Raw genomic sequence first — 20,392 nt, forward strand, 5'->3', positions numbered from 1 at the left:
CTTTCTTTAACAAAATTTCATTACATTTTTTCCCCTGTAACTGTGGAGAACTGCGCGAGTCTCCTCCTGGGTGGAGCTGGAGTGCTGTGCTGTGTGCTCGGACCAATCAGCTACCTCCCCCTTGCTCCTCCCCACTCACACCCTCATGGGGTAGACTTTACCCCATGCATCACACTATATTGCTCTTCCACCAACCATTATATGCAATGACCTCACACTGTGCACCAGATCCTACCATAGCAATAGCTCTGTGAATCCCTTTATGACTATAGATACATAGGAGATAGATAGATAGATAGATAGATAGATAGATTCTTCCCCCTACTTTAGCCGTAAGCCCACTCCTATCGCATTCCAGTAGATACACAACTAGGGTTGAGCGGACTTGCTGAACTTTTCAGGTTCGACAACGTTCTGCAAGTCCAAAAGTTGAATGCAACCCTGGGGCAGCCAGGAAACATGGATACAGCCTGTGGTCTATGGCTGTATCCAGGTTTTCCAGGACTTACTACGGTGGCGTCCAACTTCTCCAGCCACCAGGGGTCAAATGCCGAGCAGTCGGATTTGGAGAACGTTACCGAACCCGAACAGTTCAGCAAGTCTTCTCAACCCTAGTCTTAACCCATAACATGCCACACATGGAAGGCACCCAATGGGCCCTATTAATTTGAATGACCTCCTTTGGGTTTCAATCATGGTGTCCAGTATTAGCAGCTTATTCACAATATATTGCTCAGTAGGGGGCGAGAGTGAGCACATGATACCACGCCCATAGTATAGAGATGGGAATGACCTCCAGTCCAGGACATGTTATCGGGGAATCATTTTCTGCATTTGCTTTCTCTATTATGGATAATTCACCGTAACAAATCAGAAATCAATGGAGTTCAGTGGGAAAACATTTGAGCCATCTATGATTGTGGAGCAGCCGGACTTACCAAAACCTTAACTATGTGTTTCTAAATAAAAATTACATCTCTCTATATTCTCTGAATGGAGCAGTAATTGAATTCACAGATGTAGAAAGTACCAGCATGGTCTGGGAGCTTTAAGTACACTTAAAGTGCCCTACAATACCGAGCTCCATTAATGTCTTTATCTTTACAGCGCTCAGAGGTCCGCAACCCCCTGCATAGACGGCCAAAGGCTCTGAGTGCAGCAACACAACAACAAAAACTAAGTAGTTTCTTTTAAAATGTGCAAAAAATATATATATACACTACTGTTCAAAAGTTTGGGGTCACATTGAAATGTCCTTATTTTTGAAGGAAAAGCACTGTACTTTTCAATGAAGATAACTTTAAACTAGTCCTAACTTTAAACAAATCCCCTCTATACATTGCTAATGTGGTAAATGACTATTCTAGCTGCAAATGTCTGGTTTTTGGTGCAATATCTACATAGGTGTATAGAGGCCCATTTCCAGCAACTATCACTCCAGTCTTCTAATGGTACAATGTGTTTGCTCATTGGCTCAGAAGGCTAATTGATGATTAGAAAACCCTTGTGCAATCATGTTCACACATCTGAAAACAGTCTAGCTTGTTACAGAAGCTACAAAACTGACCTTCCTTTGAGCAGATTGTGTTTCTGGAGCATCACATTTGTGGGGTCAATTAAACGCTCAAAATGGCCAGAAAAAGAGAACTTTCATCTGAAACTCGACAGTCTATTCTTGTTCTTAGAAATGAAGGCTATTCCATGCGAGAAATTGCTAAGAAATTAAAGATTTCCTACAACGGTGTGTACTACTCCCTTCAGAGGACAGCACAAACAGGCTCTAACCAGAGTAGAAAAAGAAGTGGGAGGCTGCGTTGCACAACTAAGTAAGAAGATAAGCACATTAGAGTCTCTAGTTTGAGAAACAGCCGCCTCACATGTCCCCAATTGGCATCTTCATTAAATAGAACCCGCAAAACGCCAGTGTCACCATCTACAGGGAAGAGGCGGCTGCTGGATTTTGGGCTTCAGGGCAGAGTGGCAAAGAAAAAGCCATATCTGAGACTGGCCAATAAAAGAAAAAGATTAAGATGGGCAAAAGAACACAGAGATTGGACAGAGGAAGACTGGAAAAAAGTGTTGTGGACGGATGAATCCAAGTTTGAGGTGTTTGGATGACAAAGAAGAAGGTTTGTGAGACGCAGAAGAAATGAGAAGATGCTGGAAGAATGCCTGACGCCATCTGTTATACATGGTGGAGGTCATGTGATGGTCTGGGGTTGGTGCTGGTAAGGTGGGAGATTTGTACAGGGTAAAAGGGATTGTGAATAAGGAAGGCCATCACTCTGCACCGCCATGCCATACCCAGTGGGCAGCGCTTGGTTGGAGCCAATTTCATCCTACAACAGGACAATGACCCTAAACACCTCCAAATTGTGCAAGAACTATTTCCAGCAGAAGCAGCAGCTGGTATTCTATCATAGGGAATGGAGTGGCCAGCGCAGTCACCAGATCACCACCCCATTGTGGGAGCAGCTGGACCGTATGGTACGCCAGTAGTGCCCATCCAACCAATCCAACTTGTGGGAGCTGCTTCTAGAAGCGTGGGGGGCAATTTCTCCAGCTTACCCCAACAGATTAATAGCTAGAATGCCAAAGGTGTGCAATGCTGGAATTGCTGCAAAAGGAGGATTCTGGGACGGAAGCAAAGTGTGATGGAAGAACAATGTTATTTCACATACAAATCAGTATTTCTAACCTTGTCAATGTCTTGTCTCTATTTTCTATTCATTTCACAACGTATGGTGGTGAGGAAGTGTGACTTTTCATGGAAAACACAAAATTGTTTGGGTGACCCCAAACATTTGAACGGTAGTGTATATTCAGAAATTATTGTACAAAAATCTCTCCTGACACCTTTGTTCAAGTGGAGATAAGCCGTAGTTAGAGCACCCTCTCTGCAGACGAACAGAACACAGGAACACATGGCCGGGCCGAACCTTCCTGTGTGGGGGGAGAATGGGGGGCATATGGGAGAGATAACTGGTGGTATAGGGACCTTATAATATTGGTGGAAATCTTTCTATTCTTTCCAGTCTGATACAGTGCTCTCTGCTGCCACCTCTGTCCATGTCAGGAACTGTCCAGAGCAGCAGAGGTTTCCTATGGGGATTTGCTGCTGCTCTGGACAGTTCCTGACATGGACAGAGGTGGCAGCAGAGAGCACAGTGTCAGACTGGAGAGAATACACCACTTCCTGCAGGACATACAGCAGCTCATAAGTACTGGAAGACTGGAGATTTTTATATAAAAGTAATTTACAAATTGGTATAACTTGAATTAAAAGCATTTTTCCTACACCTTTACATATTTAATCTGCGCTCATATCAGGCAGCTAAAAAACCTGGGTATGAAATTTTAAATAAAGACTGTTTAGAACATTGCGTAATTTTTCATTTAGGAAATAAATAATTAAAAAAATAAATGCACAGGTGTCCATAGCTTATAAAGAACTCTATATTACCCAAATTGGTGCCATTAAAAAAACGCTACTCATCCTGTAAAAAACGAGCCCTCATAGGGCTACATGGAAGGAAACAGAATGCAGAGAGTCAGGGAAGTGAAAAGAAAAATAGCAGTGTCATTATGTAGCGAACCTCACGGGGTTAATATTTAAATGAAATCACTTTTACGGTGTTTATGGGTAAAATCTGAATGAGGTAATTAGCTCTTTGTCAGCAATTAGTGTTGGATTAGGAGAATGAAAGGAACGTTGGCCGCGGCTCTTGTGTGAATCTTCTTATCGGCAATAAAGATTAATTCTTAAGATAATCTAATTATTGGGGCGAGAACAGTCAGACGTTCCTCAGGTTCCCTCCTACAATGTAACCGAAATATCAACCTGATTCCGGATCTTTCCTGCCTGTAAGGATTTATAGCGAGAAAAAAATCTTTAAAAACAGTACATGTGTTTTATAGCCGGGTAATGATCAATATTACCACCGCACAAAGATGTGATCAGCCGAGGATCGGGCGTTTTCCTGCACATCGGCCGATTGCTGCCACTTTAATGTGTCACTGTCGTTTACATTTTTTTTTTGCAGAAAGCAATAGTACAGGTGATTTTAACAAAGTTTTGTAATTGGGTTGTAATTGGGTTGGCCTAAGGCTTAGTTTACACTACATATATTTCAGTCAGTATTGTGGTCCTCATATTGCAACCAAAACCAGGAGTGGATTAAAAACACAGAAAGGCTCTGTTCACACAATGAGTGGATGGCCGCCATTTAGGGATGGTCCGAACCTGGTTCGGACGGGGTTCGTACGAACCCGAACCATCCGCAATGATTCCGTGCAGCGGGCGGATCCAGCGGGAGGAACGCCTGGAAAACTGGGATACAGCCATAGCCATAGGCAGACAGCGGGAATCCGATGCCGAGCGTTTGGGTTCAGCCGAACCCGAACCTCGGCGGGTTCGGACCATCCCTACCGCCATTTAATGGCAAATATTTGCTGTAATTTTAAAACAACGGCTGTTATATTGAAATAATGGCCGTTATTTACTGTTATATGGCGGCCATCCACTCAATTTCAACATTGTGTGAACAGAGCCTTTCTGTCTTTTCAATCCACTCCTGGTTTTGGTTGCAATATGAGGACCACAATACTGACTGAAATATACGTAGTGTGAACCCAGCCTAAGGGTATAGGCGAGGAATTGAGGAGGAAAGTTTTTTTGGCTTAAATTTTCTCTTCTTGAGGTCTGGCAGAATTTGAGCCAAAAGGAGAAATTCATAGCCCAATTGACTTCTATGGGATTTCTGTAGCGGAATTCACCCAAAGAATTGATGGCCATGTCAGGAACTGTTTAGAGCAGGAAAGATTTTCTATGGGGATTTGCTGCTGCTGCTCTGGACAGTTCCTGACACGGACAGAGGTGGCAGCAGAGAGAACTGTGTCAGACTTGAGAGAATACACCACTTCCTGCAGGACATACAGCAGCTCATAAGTACAATCTGTACAACTTTCTGATTTCAGTTGATTTAAAAACATTTTTTTTTCCTCTGGAGAACCCCTTTAAGAGTATTGCTGCCTTTACATTATCCCATTAAATCTGGAGAAGGAGGGAAAATGTGAGAATATTATTAGGTAATGTCATTATTTCATTTTTTTTAAGAACGTATTTAAAAAAAAATATATATATATATATAATATGTGTGTGTGTGTGTGTGTGTGTGTGTGTGTCTTCTTGGTCTGTAGCAGAATACAGCAATCCAGACCTGGGATCAGATAGATGAGACATATTCACATTGCTATGGGAGGTGGTGGATTTGTCCGGTCTTATAAAGCAGAGTTCAGCCTAAAGCTTCGGTCCCTGGATGTGCATAGCCCAGTGATGTGCAGTCAGGCTGCGCTGTATCTTTTATATTGATTTTTCCGAGCGATAAGGCTGAGAATTTCCAAGCTGCCGTCCGCTCACACATACCCAGCGCCGGTGCAGAGACGATAAAGCCTCATTTATATGGTAATTATGATTTTGGGCGTCAGATATTGGAATCTGTATTGGATTCTTCTTATTTCCAAACCGAAAACTAAATACAAAAAAATCATTTTTTATGGGTCATAGATAAAAATTCTTCTACAATAAAATGAAGCAAAGAGAAAACTACTCACCAATAAGAAGTGAAATCCCACCGCCCCATCCTGACCCAGGTTATACTGGTATCCTGCTGCCCCATCCTGACTCACGTTATACTGGTATCCTTACGCCCCGTCCTGACCCAGGTTATACTGGTATCCTGACGCCCCATCCTGACCCAGGTTATACTGGTATCCTTACGCCCCGTCCTGACCCAGGTTATACTGGTATCCTGCCGCCCCATCCTGACCCAGGTTATACTGGTATCCTGCCGCCCCATCCTGACCAACATTATACTGGTATCCTGCTGCCCCATCCTGACCCAGGTTATACTGGTATCCTGCTGCCCCATCCTCACCCAGGTTATACTGGTATCCTGCCGTCCCATCCTGACCAACATTTTACTGGTATCCTGCTGCCCCATCCTGACTCACGTTATACTGGTATCCTTACGCCCCGTCCTGACCCAGGTTATACTGGTATCCTGACGCCCCATCCTGACCCATGCTATACTGGTATCCTGCCGCCCCATCCTGACCCAGGTTATACTGGTATCCTGCTGCCCCATCCTGACTCACGTTATACTGGTATCCTTACGCCCCGTCCTGACCCAGGTTATACTGGTATCCTGACGCCCCATCCTGACCCAGGTTATACTGGTATCCTTACGCCCCGTCCTGACCCAGGTTATACTGGTATCCTGCCGCCCCATCCTGACCCAGGTTATACTGGTATCCTGCCGCCCCATCCTGACCAACATTATACTGGTATCCTGCTGCCCCATCCTGACCCAGGTTATACTGGTATCCTGCTGCCCCATCCTCACCCAGGTTATACTGGTATCCTGCCGTCCCATCCTGACCAACATTTTACTGGTATCCTGCTGCCCCATCCTGACTCACGTTATACTGGTATCCTTACGCCCCGTCCTGACCCAGGTTATACTGGTATCCTGACGCCCCATCCTGACCCATGCTATACTGGTATCCTGCCGCCCCATCCTGACCCAGGTTATACTGGTATCCTGCTGCCCCATCCTGACTCACGTTATACTGGTATCCTTACACCCCATCCTGACCCACGTTATACTGGTATCCTGCCACCCCATCCGGACCCACGTTATACTTGTATCCTGCCGCCCCATCCTGACCCAGGTTATACTGGTATCCTGCTGCCCCATCCTGGTATCCTGCCGCCCCATCCTGACCCAGGTTATACTGGTATCCTGCTGCCCCATCCTGGTATCCTGCCACCCCATCCTGACCCAGGTTATACTTGTATCCTACCACCCCATCCTGACCCAGGTTATACTTGTATCCTGCCGCCCCATCCTGACCCAGGTTATGCTGGTATCCTGCCGCCCTATCCTGACCCAGGTTATACTGGTATCCTGCCATCCCCATCCTGACCCAGGTTATACTGGTATCCTGCCGCCCCATCCTGAACCACGTTATACTGGTATCCTGCCATCCCCATCCTGACCCAGGTTATACTGGTATCCTGCTGCCCCATCCTGACCCAGGTTATACTGGTATCCTGCCGCCCCATCCTGACCCAGGTTATACTGGTATCCTGCCGCCCCATCCTGACCCACGTTATACTGGTATCCTGCCATCCCCATCCTGACCCAGGTTATACTGGTATCCTGCTGCCCCATCCTGACCCAGGTTATACTGGTATCCTGCCATCCCCATCCTGACCCAGGTTATACTGGTATCCTGCCATCCCCATCCTGACCCAGGTTATACTGGTATCCTGCCATCCCCATCCTGACCCAGGTTATACTGGTATCCTGCCATCCCCATCCTGACCCAGGTTATACTGGTATCCTGCCGCCCCATCCTGACCCACGTTATACTGGTATCCTGCCGCCCCATCCTGACCCAGGTTATACTGGTATCCTGCCGCCCCATCCTGACCCAGGTTATACTGGTATCCTGCCACCCATCCTGACCCAGGTTATACTGGTATCCTGCTGCCCCATCCTGACTCAGGTTATACTGGTATCCTGCCGTCCCATCCTGAACCACGTTATACTGGTATCCTGCCGCCCCATCCTGACCAAGATTATACTGGTATCCTGCTGCCCCATCCTGACCCAGGTTATACTGGTATCCTGCTGCCCCATCCTGACCCACGTTATACTGGTATCCTGCTGCCCCATCCTGACCCACGTTATACTGGTATCCTGCCCTAATTCCACATAAAACATCTGATTAGTTTTTTAGAACATTTTAGATTTTTCGAGTTTGTATAGGTTTTACAAATAATAGAAACTACATGTCCTATGGTTCCTTGCCCATACATTATAGATGACATCTGTCACGGTTAAAGGCCCAGGAGAGGCGGCAGTGGTAGGAGTGTGCAGCAGCAGGCAGCGTGTCCCAGACAGTGTGTACACTCCAACCAAGTGTATATATCTATCCCCTTTACTGCAGAAGATGAAGCCTGCCCTGTTTATACTAATCTGTGATGAAATGCTTCTTTACTAAACATGTATCGTCTGCATAGTCTGCACTAACTTCTATTTCTCTTCAACAATGAAGCAGCCGACAAGACACTGGTGGTGGCTTAGTGGTCGTATGTATGACGTCATTTACTTGGCTTTTTAGGAGTGACATCATATGTACGGCTGCTAAACTGCTGCATATCTCATCCTGCAACTATCCGGAGACCTGAGACCGGCGACCACTACAGCTACTGTATGTGATATCACTGAGGAGAACCGACCTCACAATGTGTAATAACATCATATACTGTATAGAGGTGTAACTGTATTGTCTTTACTATCCAGTGGGTGTAGCTACTATAGAGGCAGGCCAGGCAGCTCCTATGGGGCTCGTGCAGGAGGGGGGCCCGGGGATGCAGAGGAAGGATAACAGCCATCCTGTCCTTCTGGTTAACCTCTTATGTACTGCTGTTTGTAAGTGACCCAGTGTTCACCTACATGCTGCAGCACAAAAAAGGATTAAAAAGCAAAGGAGAAGCAGATCTCTGCTTCACTGCTCTGATAACCCCTGACCTCTGTTCTGGAGCTTCTGCAGAGGTCAGGGGTTATTAGTGCATGAGCAGTGAAGCAGAGGTGTCCTTCTCTTCTGTTTTTGTAACTTTTTTGTGCTGCAGCATTTGGGTCAATTACACACTGCAGTACATAAGGGGTTAAGCCAGGGCCGGTTTCAGGTTTTTGCGGGCCCTTGGGCGACAGAGCCTCAGAAGGGCCCCTCATTTACACACTATGCATAATAACGTGAGACACCACTAACATGTACAAACATACATTATTGACATAGACACTGACTGACTGACACTGACACACAGCACTTACAGCTCAGTTTTCTCCCTCTTCCTCTCCACTGTGGCTGCTCTCCACACTGTAAGGTTGAGGACCTTTAGGTCCTGTGATCAGGTCCTTATCCCTTTTCTCTCTGTGTTTTCTGATGTTCAGTTCTCACCCTGCACTACAGTGAGCAGGCTGAACATCAGAAAACTGTGCCCCTCTCCCTCTCTGGGCCCATAGAGATGCAGTGGGCCCCAGCACTTGCCCAGGTAAGCCTTGTGCTGACGCCGGCCCTGGGTTAAGCAGAAGATAGTCTGCTCCTGCACCTATGTAATTAACCATAAGGTTAAAGGAGACCTATTACCCCCCTTGCCGGGGGGAAGGCCGCCCGACCCCCCGCTAGAGACCCTTATACTTACTCCTCTCCAAGTCCTGTGCCTAGACCCGGTCCCGGGACAGAGATATCCCTGTTGGAAGCCGTGCGCGTGCGCTGCAAAGATGAGTCCGACGCCCATAGAGAATGAATGGCTCCATCCATTCTCTATGGGCGTCGGACTCATCTCTGCAGCGTGCCGGGCTTTTGACAGGGATATCTCCGTCTCGATATCTTGAGGGTGACAGGTTCCCTTTAATAATGCTTCTAATGGGCCCTTATAGTTAAATACAGTCGCAAGCAGCAAGCAGCCATTGGCTCTCTGCTCTGCCAGTCACTCTTGTGGCTGCAGGAAGCAGGAGATTTTATTTTTTGGCCAGATCAGGCCATCCGATATCTATATGTTGCAGAGAAATGATAGAATCCAGGGATTTGATCAAATCCTGAAAAATGATGAAATGACAACGCGGTTACATCATTTCCCTGAAAAAAGTCAGGGATTTGATCAAATCCCTAATCCCTTTCAGGGAAATGATGAAATGAACCAGTCAGGAGTCAAATAGAGAGGATTTGGTAAGGTACGAGAGCTGTGAGGTGTAAAATGAGGGAGGGCGGGGGCGTGGCCTATGAGCACCACATCTATTGCTCACCCCAGGCCAGGCACAGTATCGGGGAGCAGGAGGCACCAGATGGCGGTGGCCTCTCGAGAGGCAGGGCAGACGGTAGCAGCAGGCCCAAGATGGTACCGGACCTCCTGGTAGGCAGCGGGCGGATGTGAAGCAGACAGGCTTAGCAGGCACAGTGGCGGGCGGACAGCAAGCAGGAGGACCAATATTTCGCCGGCCTTCCAGCATGTACAGCAGTGGGCGGCCAGAGAGCAGAAGGACCAAGATGGCGCCAGATCTCTTCCCGGAAGGCAGAGCGGCAGGGTAGACGGGGAGCAGGAAGGCCCAATAAGGTGAAGCAATGCTTTGGCAACTCATTTATTTTATCATTTTCCTGAAAGGGATCAGGGACTTGATCAAATACCTGACTTTCTTCAGGGAAATGATGGAACAGCGCAGTCATTTCATCATTTCCCGGGATTTAATCAAATCCCTGATTCTATTGTTTCCCTGCAACATATATATGCAGTGCTTTCTGTTGTGCATAGGGGAGGGGAGGCCCCCATTACAGTTTTTTGCTATACGGCCTCATGAATCCCAGCTATGCCCCTGTTACTATCTATCTAGAAGGTCTTTGTTAATCAGGATTACCCTTTAGTTTTGCCAGACTATAACATGCAGTAAATCTACTATAGAATACCATATAAACCCCTCAATCACACAGCTCTCCTCCATCATCTTGACACGGTGTTCTCTGCTGCCACCTCTGTCCATGTCAGGAACCGTCCAGACCAGCAGCAAATCCCCATAGTAAACCTCTCCTGCTCTGGGCAGTTCCTGACATGGACAGAGGTGGCAGCAGAGAGCACTGTGTCAGACTGGAGAGAATACATCTGGAAAAAAAACTTTTCCGCTGTAGTTGCCCTTTAAAGGGTTAAACGGTCCTCTGATCTCCACCCTTAGAGCAGGGATCAGCTGTGTATTCGGCCATTGCATCGGCACACTTGCACTAGATGTGGCTTCTACTACTCTTATTATTCGTATCCTGCGTCATCACAGGGTTAAATTTCTGCGCAAGGTTAGAATTAGACTGGTAGCGCCACGCGGCACTGACATTGTTGTGAAGCCGTCACTTACATCATTATTATTGATGAAGGTTCATTATAACCAATTACTTTATCCGCGCTGCTCGGCACGATTACATTGAGAACACATAGCGGACCCCCCGGGAGGTGGCAAATAATGGGCACCCCGTATCCTCTGCAATTATGGGATAATGCGTTACGTAGACTCTACATTATACACACCTTATTCATAATAGTTGCGCTTTATTTATGGCGCCCACTGAAACCAATTGGCGTCAGTGCCGCGTGTTGTTTACACGGAGCTCCCCTACAATTCTCGGCATTGAGTATAAAGGGATTGTATAGTAACAGAAGGCGAGATGACATAGTGTTATAATCTGATCCCGGCCTGGAAGGCTTCAGTCACATAGCGGAGCTCACTAATACCCTAGCAGGGAGGCACACAGCCTCCGTGTGCTGCCGTAAAGGCTCTGTGGGAGGCTGAGTGTTCTACCCCAGAAACCTGCGGAGTCTGATGATGTATTACACAGCTTCATTGCTGCTGGATTCTTGTGGAATTAAAGGGAAAACTCCAAGGGAAACGGCACAGTAAGGATGACACAGCTTTGTTTAGCCTTATGTGGCATCTAGTCCAAGACTAAAATCATTAAAGGGAGACTCCGAGTAAAATATCGTTTTCAAATTAATTTGACAAAGTTTTACAGATTTATATATATTACTCCTATTCTGGTACTTACCAGCTGCTGTATGTCCTGCGGGAAGTGGTGTATTCTCTCCAGTGTGACACAGTGCTCTCTGCTGCCACCTCTGTCCATGTCAGGAACTGTCCAGAGCAGCAGCAAATCCCCATAGAAAACCTCTCCTGCTCTGGACAGGAGACATGCCCAAACCATGAGTCATCTTGGTGGTCCCATGGTAGCATGTTTTAATGGTGGTCGGATATAGTGAGAGGTCCATCACTCGAGGCTGGACGGAAAGGCAGAAGCCACGAGGCACCGCCCTGATGACTTTTGGTTCAGACAGCACAAAAGAGGCTCCCTTTATAGAGAATATGTCATCAGAGAATTTTGTATTGTTTTTTTAACGTTTATATGTTAAACTAATTTTTAAGAATTTTTGGTGACATATTTTTTAATTTTCCATTTTTCTATCTATATTATAAAATAATCCTGATATCTTGCAGTTCTCAATCTCACCACTGGGGATAAAACTAAGCTGAGACTTCCTGTTGGGTCTGTGATAAGAGAAAGCTGCTGTAAAGTGATCTGTACAGCATTGCATTAGGTAGAGGAGACAATAGCAGCTCCCCGTGGAAAGACCGCTTCACAGGTCACAGAGCGCGCTCAGTAATGTCTCACAATTATCTCAAGGGGACAGACTGTCTATAGTTGTCTATGTCCATGAGGCTTGCTGTAAAGCATGTCACTGTCGTTTTTTTTTTTGTTGTTGCAGAAATCAATAGTACAGGCGATTTTAAGAAACTTTGTAATTGGATTTATTAGGCAAATATACCATTATCTGCATTCAGAAATACTTTCCCCTGGTCCCCCCCCCCTCCCTCCTCTCTCTCATTCACTGCTCATTATAAGGAAATCTCGGTTCTTTTACATCAGTGGAGACCTGTGTAACCTATAGAGAGGGAAGGGGGGAGGGAGATTAGTCGGCAGCAGAGAACAAAGGATTACACAGTGGGAGCTGTATGAAAGCCAGTATTCAGAGGTCAAAGAGGTCAGTGCTGACTGTCAGAGGAGATAGCCCGCTAATGTAGCTGTTTATTAACTCTTTGTTGTCCTGTTTTGGTGCCTCATCTTCCTCCACCCCTCCCCTCTCCATAGAAAACCATGAAGACAGGGGGAGAGCTTCAAACTGCTTATTCATGATAAAAATTCCTTTTTTCGGCTATTAAACAAAATTACAAAGTTTCTTAAAATCGCCTGTACTATTGATTTCTGCAAAAAAAAAATTAATTAAATGGCAGTGACACTTTAAGAACAGCTCAGGCAATATGGCCGCCCCCATAACAATGTACAAATAGTGAAATAAAAAAAATTACAGTCAGAAAATAGAAACAGATTAGAATAAAAGAACAAGTTTTAGTATCTGACTGTAATCAGTAAAATAAAATTTAGGTGACACTTTTGCTTTAAGATACAGAGAATGGTGCCATGTAGAGGCGCTTTAGAGCACCAGGCACAACACAGTCCAGTTTTACCACCAGACGACATGAATTCAAAAATCACAAGCTACTCCATGGAATGTCAGAAAAGAATTGACCATTTGTGGTTGTTGTTCATGGAAAAAGACGCCCCAAAAATAAGCCCCACCCTTTATGCAGAGAAATAAATAATATAAGACCCAGACTATTCGGAGGAACACTATAGTTATCATTTCACATTTATTTGTTTTTGGAAAAAAATCTGATCTATCTGTTGAGTTCTCCTCGGAACCATGTCGGGGAGAGTCCAGGGCTGAATAGTGGGGGGCGAAATAGTGGGGGACCCCAGAGGGCGATTGCCGGGTCTAACACACACAACCTATTTCCATAGCTTCTCTTAGAACCTGGCGTTTTATGGTTTATTTATGAGCCCAGGAGACACAGCAGGAGTCTTGGAGCAGATCAGTGCAGCTTAGAGAGTTACTAGGCGTGAGCTCCATTAACCTGTTGCTAGAGAATCGCTTTGGGATTTCTGTGACAATAACTTTCTATCTATTTCGGGTGAAACAATTAAACATAATAACTCGCTCTTAGTTCCTATAGCCACATAAGGGGCCATTAAAGGAAAAGTCCGGGCAATTGTTTGTGAAAGTGCCGGAGAGGCAGAAATAGCATGCTCTCACCTCCCTTGTTCCAACGCTGATGCTGCGTACCCCACTTAGGTCCCCTGGGTCCCCGGCCGCTTCCTGGTCTGAGTTGGGACCCAGGTCGTGACCTGTCAAGTCCACTCAGCCAGTTAGTGGCCGTAACGGGGGTCCCGCCTCAACCACTCGACCTCAACCGTCATGACCTGGCTTTTTCATGATAAAAAATTTTTGGCTAATAAACCCAATTACAAAGTTTCTTAAAATCGCCTGTACTAATGTAAACGACAGCGACACTTTAAGCTATGTGAGGATGATTGACGCCCTGGCGGCGAGACTAGCACTCTACTACCCGGTTTTTACTTATCCAAATGTCTGGTTTGGTGCACTGCTCTCTCTTCCCATCAGTGAAGCACGGCCTTCAGAATAAAGTCTGCCCACGGTCTAACGCCTCAATGAGGGGAGGAGATATCGGTGCACTGGGCCCGCCTTCAAACTGGACATTTACATAAGTACAAAGTGGCGGTGCTGCTTAGGGGGTTTGGAAATCCTAATTGAGTAGTTATACATAGTGGTACCAGGGCCGCAGCCATGAGGCCAAAGGAGTTTATTCCTCAGGCGGCAGATTTATAGAGTTTATAAAGGGCGGCATTTTCCATGGAGTGGCCATAAATGATACTGTCTGCTACTCACCACTGACTTCACTGACCCCATCGCCTGGAAGGTTCCGTAGTGCTTGAGCAGGGTGATGTATGGTGGAGCTAGATTGTGTGTATGCATTGTGTGTCTGCTGCACACACCTTACTTTTTTAATGGTGGGGGTTGATTTGGCGGAGTGTGTACTAGGGGGCGCCATTTCAGGCATCAGAAAACCTAGAATGGGCCCGTAGTGGTGCATTCTCCTCTTGTTACAGCCATGTTGTCCATGTGGATCCAATAACAGAACCCTGATTTACTGCATACAGTGTTGAATCCTCGTGTCCTTTTTGAAGTATTGCAACACCTTATATACTCAGCAGGGGTTCCAGGCACGTTCCACGATCAGTCAGAACTATGCCGCCAAATTCCTTTGTGATCAGCAAAATGAAATATATGGGGAGCAAACGTGTTTAATGTTATCGCTCGGCTGGTTATTGGACACCACCATCTGTCCAGAGACGTATGAGGAGCAATGTCTTCTAGCATGGGGATGTGTAGGTGCTGCGTATAGCAGGGGAGGAGGAGGAGGATGACGACTGCTGCGACTTCTTACCATCTTTACTTATTACACACAAGCCACAATCATCTTGTTATGATAAATCCCGCCATATATTACAGGTGACTCACAGGAGACGGATTTCATGGAGATAATTGCCTTTATCTTCAACATATTTTTCAAGAATTTTCATGATAAAATAATCCTGAATTCCTGCAGTTTCCATTCTGGCCACTAAGCCTAAAATTTAGTACTTTTGTTGGCTATACCCACTACCTGCAGTGAGTTCAGACATCAGTATACAGTATATAGGACTCTCCTGACAGATGATGACAGTGGACATAAGGGTCATGCTGGATGGAAAATCACTGCCCAATCCATTATCAGAGAGAAAAGCCGCTGCCAGAAATAAGCCTCCTCCTTACCATAGAGAACGCAGGGACGCTCGGCCGTACTGAATGTTCTGGTGTATGAAGAGAACTGTCAGATAAACAATCATTCTGCTGACAGTTATTGAAGGTGTATGCCCACCTTAAAGGGGTACTCTGGCGAAAATGTTTTTCTTTCAAATAAACTGGTGTCAGAAAGTTATACAGATTTGTAATGTTCTTCTATTTAAGAAGTCAAGTCTTCCAGTACTTATCAGCTGCTGTATGTCCTGCAGGAAGTGTTGTATTCTGTCCAGTCTGACACAGTGCTCTCTGCTGCCACCTCTGTCCATGTCAGGAACTGTCCTGAGCAGGAGAGGTTTTACGGGGATTTGTTGCTGCTCTGGACAGTTCCAGACATCGACAGAGGTGGCGGCAGAGAGCACTGTGTCCGACTGGAGAGAATACACCACTTCCTGCAGGACATACAGCAGCTGATAAGTACTGGAAAACGTGACATTCTTGAATAGAAGTAAATTACAAATCTTTATAACTTTTAGAAGAATTACCAGAGTTCCCTTTTTAAGCCACGACTTCCTGTTCTGTATAGATCATTTCCCAGCAGTCTCCTCCTTATCATCACAGACAGGAGTACATTGGTAAATACAGATAAATATAGCGGTTGCTTACTCTGTATCCCCCCTCTCTGTAGTATAAAGGTCACTGAGCCTGCCCAGAAGCCTTTCTCATTCATCTGAATGAGACAGCTCCTGTCTATTGTTACCTATAGCCATGGGGCTTGCTGTAAAGCAAATCTCTTAATGCTGTTTAAATAGTTCAGGCAAGATGGCCGCCTTCATAATCACTTACAAAAACATTTATAAAAATGAAAACAGATAAGAAAAAAAAAAGCATGTTCCAATACCTGATCGAGATTGAAAATTCGAGATAATACGTTCTCTTTGAAAGAAGAGAAAATGTGATGTGCAGAAGCGGCATGAAGTATCCTGTGTCCTCATCTCCATCATAAACTGGGAGTGAGAAGAAGTTTCATACACAAGTATTGTGGGAGTTTTATCAGCAGTAACTGCCCATAGGCCACACTGTGCCGCATGCGGACTCGCCAGTCAGCGCCGATTACCGTAATATACAAATCCTACGCTGACCTTTTCATAAGAAAGCTGCCGGACTTTATACCGATCGTACTTCAAGCTAATGTACAAATGTTGACATCACCTATCGAATGATCCAACTTGTTTCTTCTCGAAGAAAATATGTTACAAAAAGTCTTTTTTTTTTTTAAGTTGACCAAGTGTGGTCTATAGTCCGAATATACAGGTCTACCTTCTTAGTATTGCTAGTGCAACCTGCCTTAAAGGGGTACGCTGGCAAAAAAAAAAAAAAATTAATAAACAGTTAGGTGTCAGACAGTTATACAGATTTGTATTTTACCTTTATTTAAAAATATCCAGTCTTCCAGTACTTATCAGCAGCTGTATGTCCTGCAGGAAGTGGTGTATTCTCTCCAGTACTCTTTGCTGCCACCTCTGTCTATGTCAGGAACTGTCCAGAGCAGGAGAGGTTTTCTATGGGGATTTGCTGCTGCTCTGGAAGTTCCTGACATGGACAGAGGTGGCAGCAGAGAGCGCTGTGTCAGACTGGAGAGAATACACCACTTCCTGCAGGACATACAGAAGCTGATAAGTACTGGAAGACTGGAGATTTTTAAAAATAAGTTATATACAAATCTGTATAACTTTCTGGCACCAGTTGATTTGAAAAAATAAATAAATAAAATGAATTATAATTTTAATTAAATTAATTATATTTGTATTTATTTTATTTCTTGTATAAAAGTGCACATTACCATTATGAAGAGCAGCAATAACTCTCATAGTGGGATGCTGTATATTCCAGTACAGGGCTATGTGAACTGCTGCATGGAATGAGCTGAGGCATATTGCCATGTCTGCCCCAATTTTTTTTTTCTTTTTCTCGTTTATTATAACGTTTATATTTTGGCTACATAGTGCCGTTTCTTTTGCAGTACTCATTGTCTCCAGGGTCATCCGTCTCTCCCGTGTCGGTCATTATCTCGTCTATAATCATCATCATGGCTATTCAATTACTATAAATGACGAGTGGTTCACCTGCCCACAGATTTCCTGAGAAATTAAAATCTGGATAATTTTCTCGGTTAACATTATCTTTTCAATGAGGTGCGTAGTTCTCAAGGCTAATAGCAGCTTATCGGCAGGATTTATAGGACTGTTTGCGGAGCCTTTAATGACAATCACAGATCTGATTGACCTTCAAGGCTGATTAAAATGACCGCATTGTCCGGGCCTGAAAAATGAGATGTCAGTCAGTTCCTATAGGGGGCACTTATGAGCTGTTTGTTCTCCTCAGATCTTGCCCCTTGGAAGACCTTATCGGGCATGGTAGTTTTAAGGTCTCAGCTAACTCATTGGTGGCATGGACTGTGAAGGCTGACAGTCATTTTTTGTTTTTATTTATTATTTTATTTTATTTTTAATTTTTGGACCGTCATTCAAAGATATTGCACTGTCATGTGCATGGCACCTAAAGGTCTCCCATCAATATATACAGCGTATGGGGGTCTCTCAGTGCTCCACCGACAGATGATGTTGGAGGAAATAGAGGTCGGACATGATAGATAATCACTGCCCGACCCCTTTGTTCTCTGAGAGATAAGCCGCCACCAGAGCAGACTGGCTAAGGCTTACACCTCCCCATAGGAAGCCCATTCTGCCAATAGCTATTAAAGGTGTATGGCCACCTTTAAGGGGTAATTCATCCAAAAAAAAATAATCTTTCAAATCAACTGGTGTCAGAATTTGACAGAGATTTGTAATTTAATTCTATTAATAAAAATCTCCAGTCTTCCAGTACTTATCAGCTGCTGTAAGTCCTGCTGGAAGTGGTGTATTCTTTCCAGTTTGGAGAACAGGAGAGGTTTTCTATGGGGATTTGTTGCTGCTCTGGACAGTTCCTGACATGGACAGAGTTGGCAGCAGAGATCACTGTGTCAGAGTGGAGAGAATACACAACTTCCTGCAGGACATACAGCAGCTGATAAGTACTGGAAGACTGGATATTTTTTAATAGAAGTAAATTAGAAATCTCTGGCACATTCTGACAGTTGATTTGAAAGAAAAAAAATTTTGGTGACCAACCCCTTTAAGAATTATTTTATTATTTAGATCTCGTAAATGTCAGAGTGGTCTTTTTCCTCAAAACTCTTGACAGCGTAGGGTTGAATGAACCCAATAAGTTCCCTTTCCCCTTTGTTACATTTCTAGGATACATATAGATATATACCAGATTGTGTCTAAACAGAACTGATGGCGGTAAACCACAAAAACGTCCCCAGGAAACTACGGCCATTGAGCGACTGTCAGGTTTTTCCTTGAAGCCTCCATCCGCTTTCTCCTGAGGCTGAGCTGAGCTCCAGACCATCGGCAGAAGATGGAAGAGTTTAGGAAATTTATGGGGTTGAATTAACAGAACATGAAATAAAATCAATGGAGCTGAAAAAATGGAAGCGGCGGCTGTATAAAAGGTAACTCCGCTGGAAAGGCATAACTCTCCCTGTCAGCTTCTCCTTGTCTGATACGTGAGGATACAGGGAGTTAGCCAAATAATACTAATGGAACCGTATTGAGTCTTATACCCCAGGGGTGGAAACCTGTATAAAGTGGGTGGGTGGTCCACTCTGTTGTGTAAATAATATTTTTATGTTAAACATTTAATAAAAATTTTTGGTGATTTTTTTTTTTCTTATTTTCCATTTTTCTATCTATAACGTAAAATAATCCTGATATCTTGCAGCTTCCATTCTCACCACTGGGGCTAAAACTAAAGGCCTTACTACATGAAATGATTACCGTCTGTGTTCAGCCGATAATCGTCTTGTGTAATACAAGGCAACGATCAGCCGACGTGAATGATGTCGGCTGATCGTTGCAGTTGTTTGTCTTTCAACATTTTGAAAGACAAACGACTAATATAGCAGCGATCTCCTGCCGTCATCTTCGTCGAATAGGAGCAGCGGCAGCAGACCACCTGGGCAGCCCCCTCTACACTCACTCACTCGCTGCCACCGCGTGTAATAGGGGCTTTAGCTGAGACTTCCTGTTGTGTCTGTGGTGATAAGAGGAGGCTGCTGTAAAGTGATCTGTACAGCATTGCAGCGTGATGGGACACCAGTAGATAGAGGAGACAATAGCAGCTCCCTGAGGAATGACCTCTTCACAGAGGTCACAGAGCGCGCTCAGTAATGTTTTACATTCATGCCAAGAGGACAGAGTCTGTCTATTGTCGTCTATGTCCATGAATCTTGCTGTAAAGCATGTCACTAAATGCTGTTAAGAGCAGCCCAGGCAATATCATTAAGAAAAAAGAAACAGAACACGTTTTAGTATCTGATTCTAATCAGTAAAAGACAATTTCGGTGACACATTCCTATTAAGCTAATTGCAATTGCAGCAATTTAAAACTAGGACTTCCAAGATGACTGCTCCTTACAGCTGACCAGACTGCCAAATGAATGAGACCCCAGACCAGACTATAAAATGGGTTTGGATCTCAGAGCAAACCACTAAATTAATTCAGATCCCAGACCATAAAATAACAAACCAAACCAGACCGTCTAGAGAGTTAGTAAATGATGCCGTCCTAGCAATATTCCAGTAACTTATAGGATAGAACTATAACTTTAACCATTAAAGTGTACATAATTAATCAGACCTCTGATCAATTTAATAATTTTATAATGCCCCAGATCAGACCCAAAAATAAGACCCGTACCCCAATTCCAGGTAGTATGGAAGGGCAGGAGAAAATCCATACTTTTTGTATGCTCCAGTTGTAAAGCCGCTGCACCAGACAACCTCAGTGGTCACAAGCAAATGGGGGTGCACCTGACCATCGAGGTCCGAACAGTACCCATGTTGTGCTAATAGAGCCCCCAATTGAACAGTACTACCACTGGAGTGTCCCACATAAGCAACAATGCCAGTGTTATCCCTGCCAAACACCCAGCCAGAGAGATGAATGATACCCTCACTGCCCTCCACCAGGAATCCTACT

The 20,392-nt window shown here is 44.8% G+C and overlaps 1 protein-coding gene across 1 annotated transcript in view; it reads left to right on the plus strand.

Annotated features, from left to right (window-relative positions):
* Nucleotides 1-20,392, plus strand: part of CALCR (calcitonin receptor) — a 180,296-nt gene that overhangs the window by 97,205 nt on the left and 62,699 nt on the right. The window lies entirely within an intron of this gene.

Source organism: Dendropsophus ebraccatus, chromosome 2, assembly GCF_027789765.1.
Source record: "Dendropsophus ebraccatus isolate aDenEbr1 chromosome 2, aDenEbr1.pat, whole genome shotgun sequence".
In the NCBI taxonomy this organism is placed as follows: Eukaryota; Metazoa; Chordata; class Amphibia; order Anura; family Hylidae; genus Dendropsophus; species Dendropsophus ebraccatus.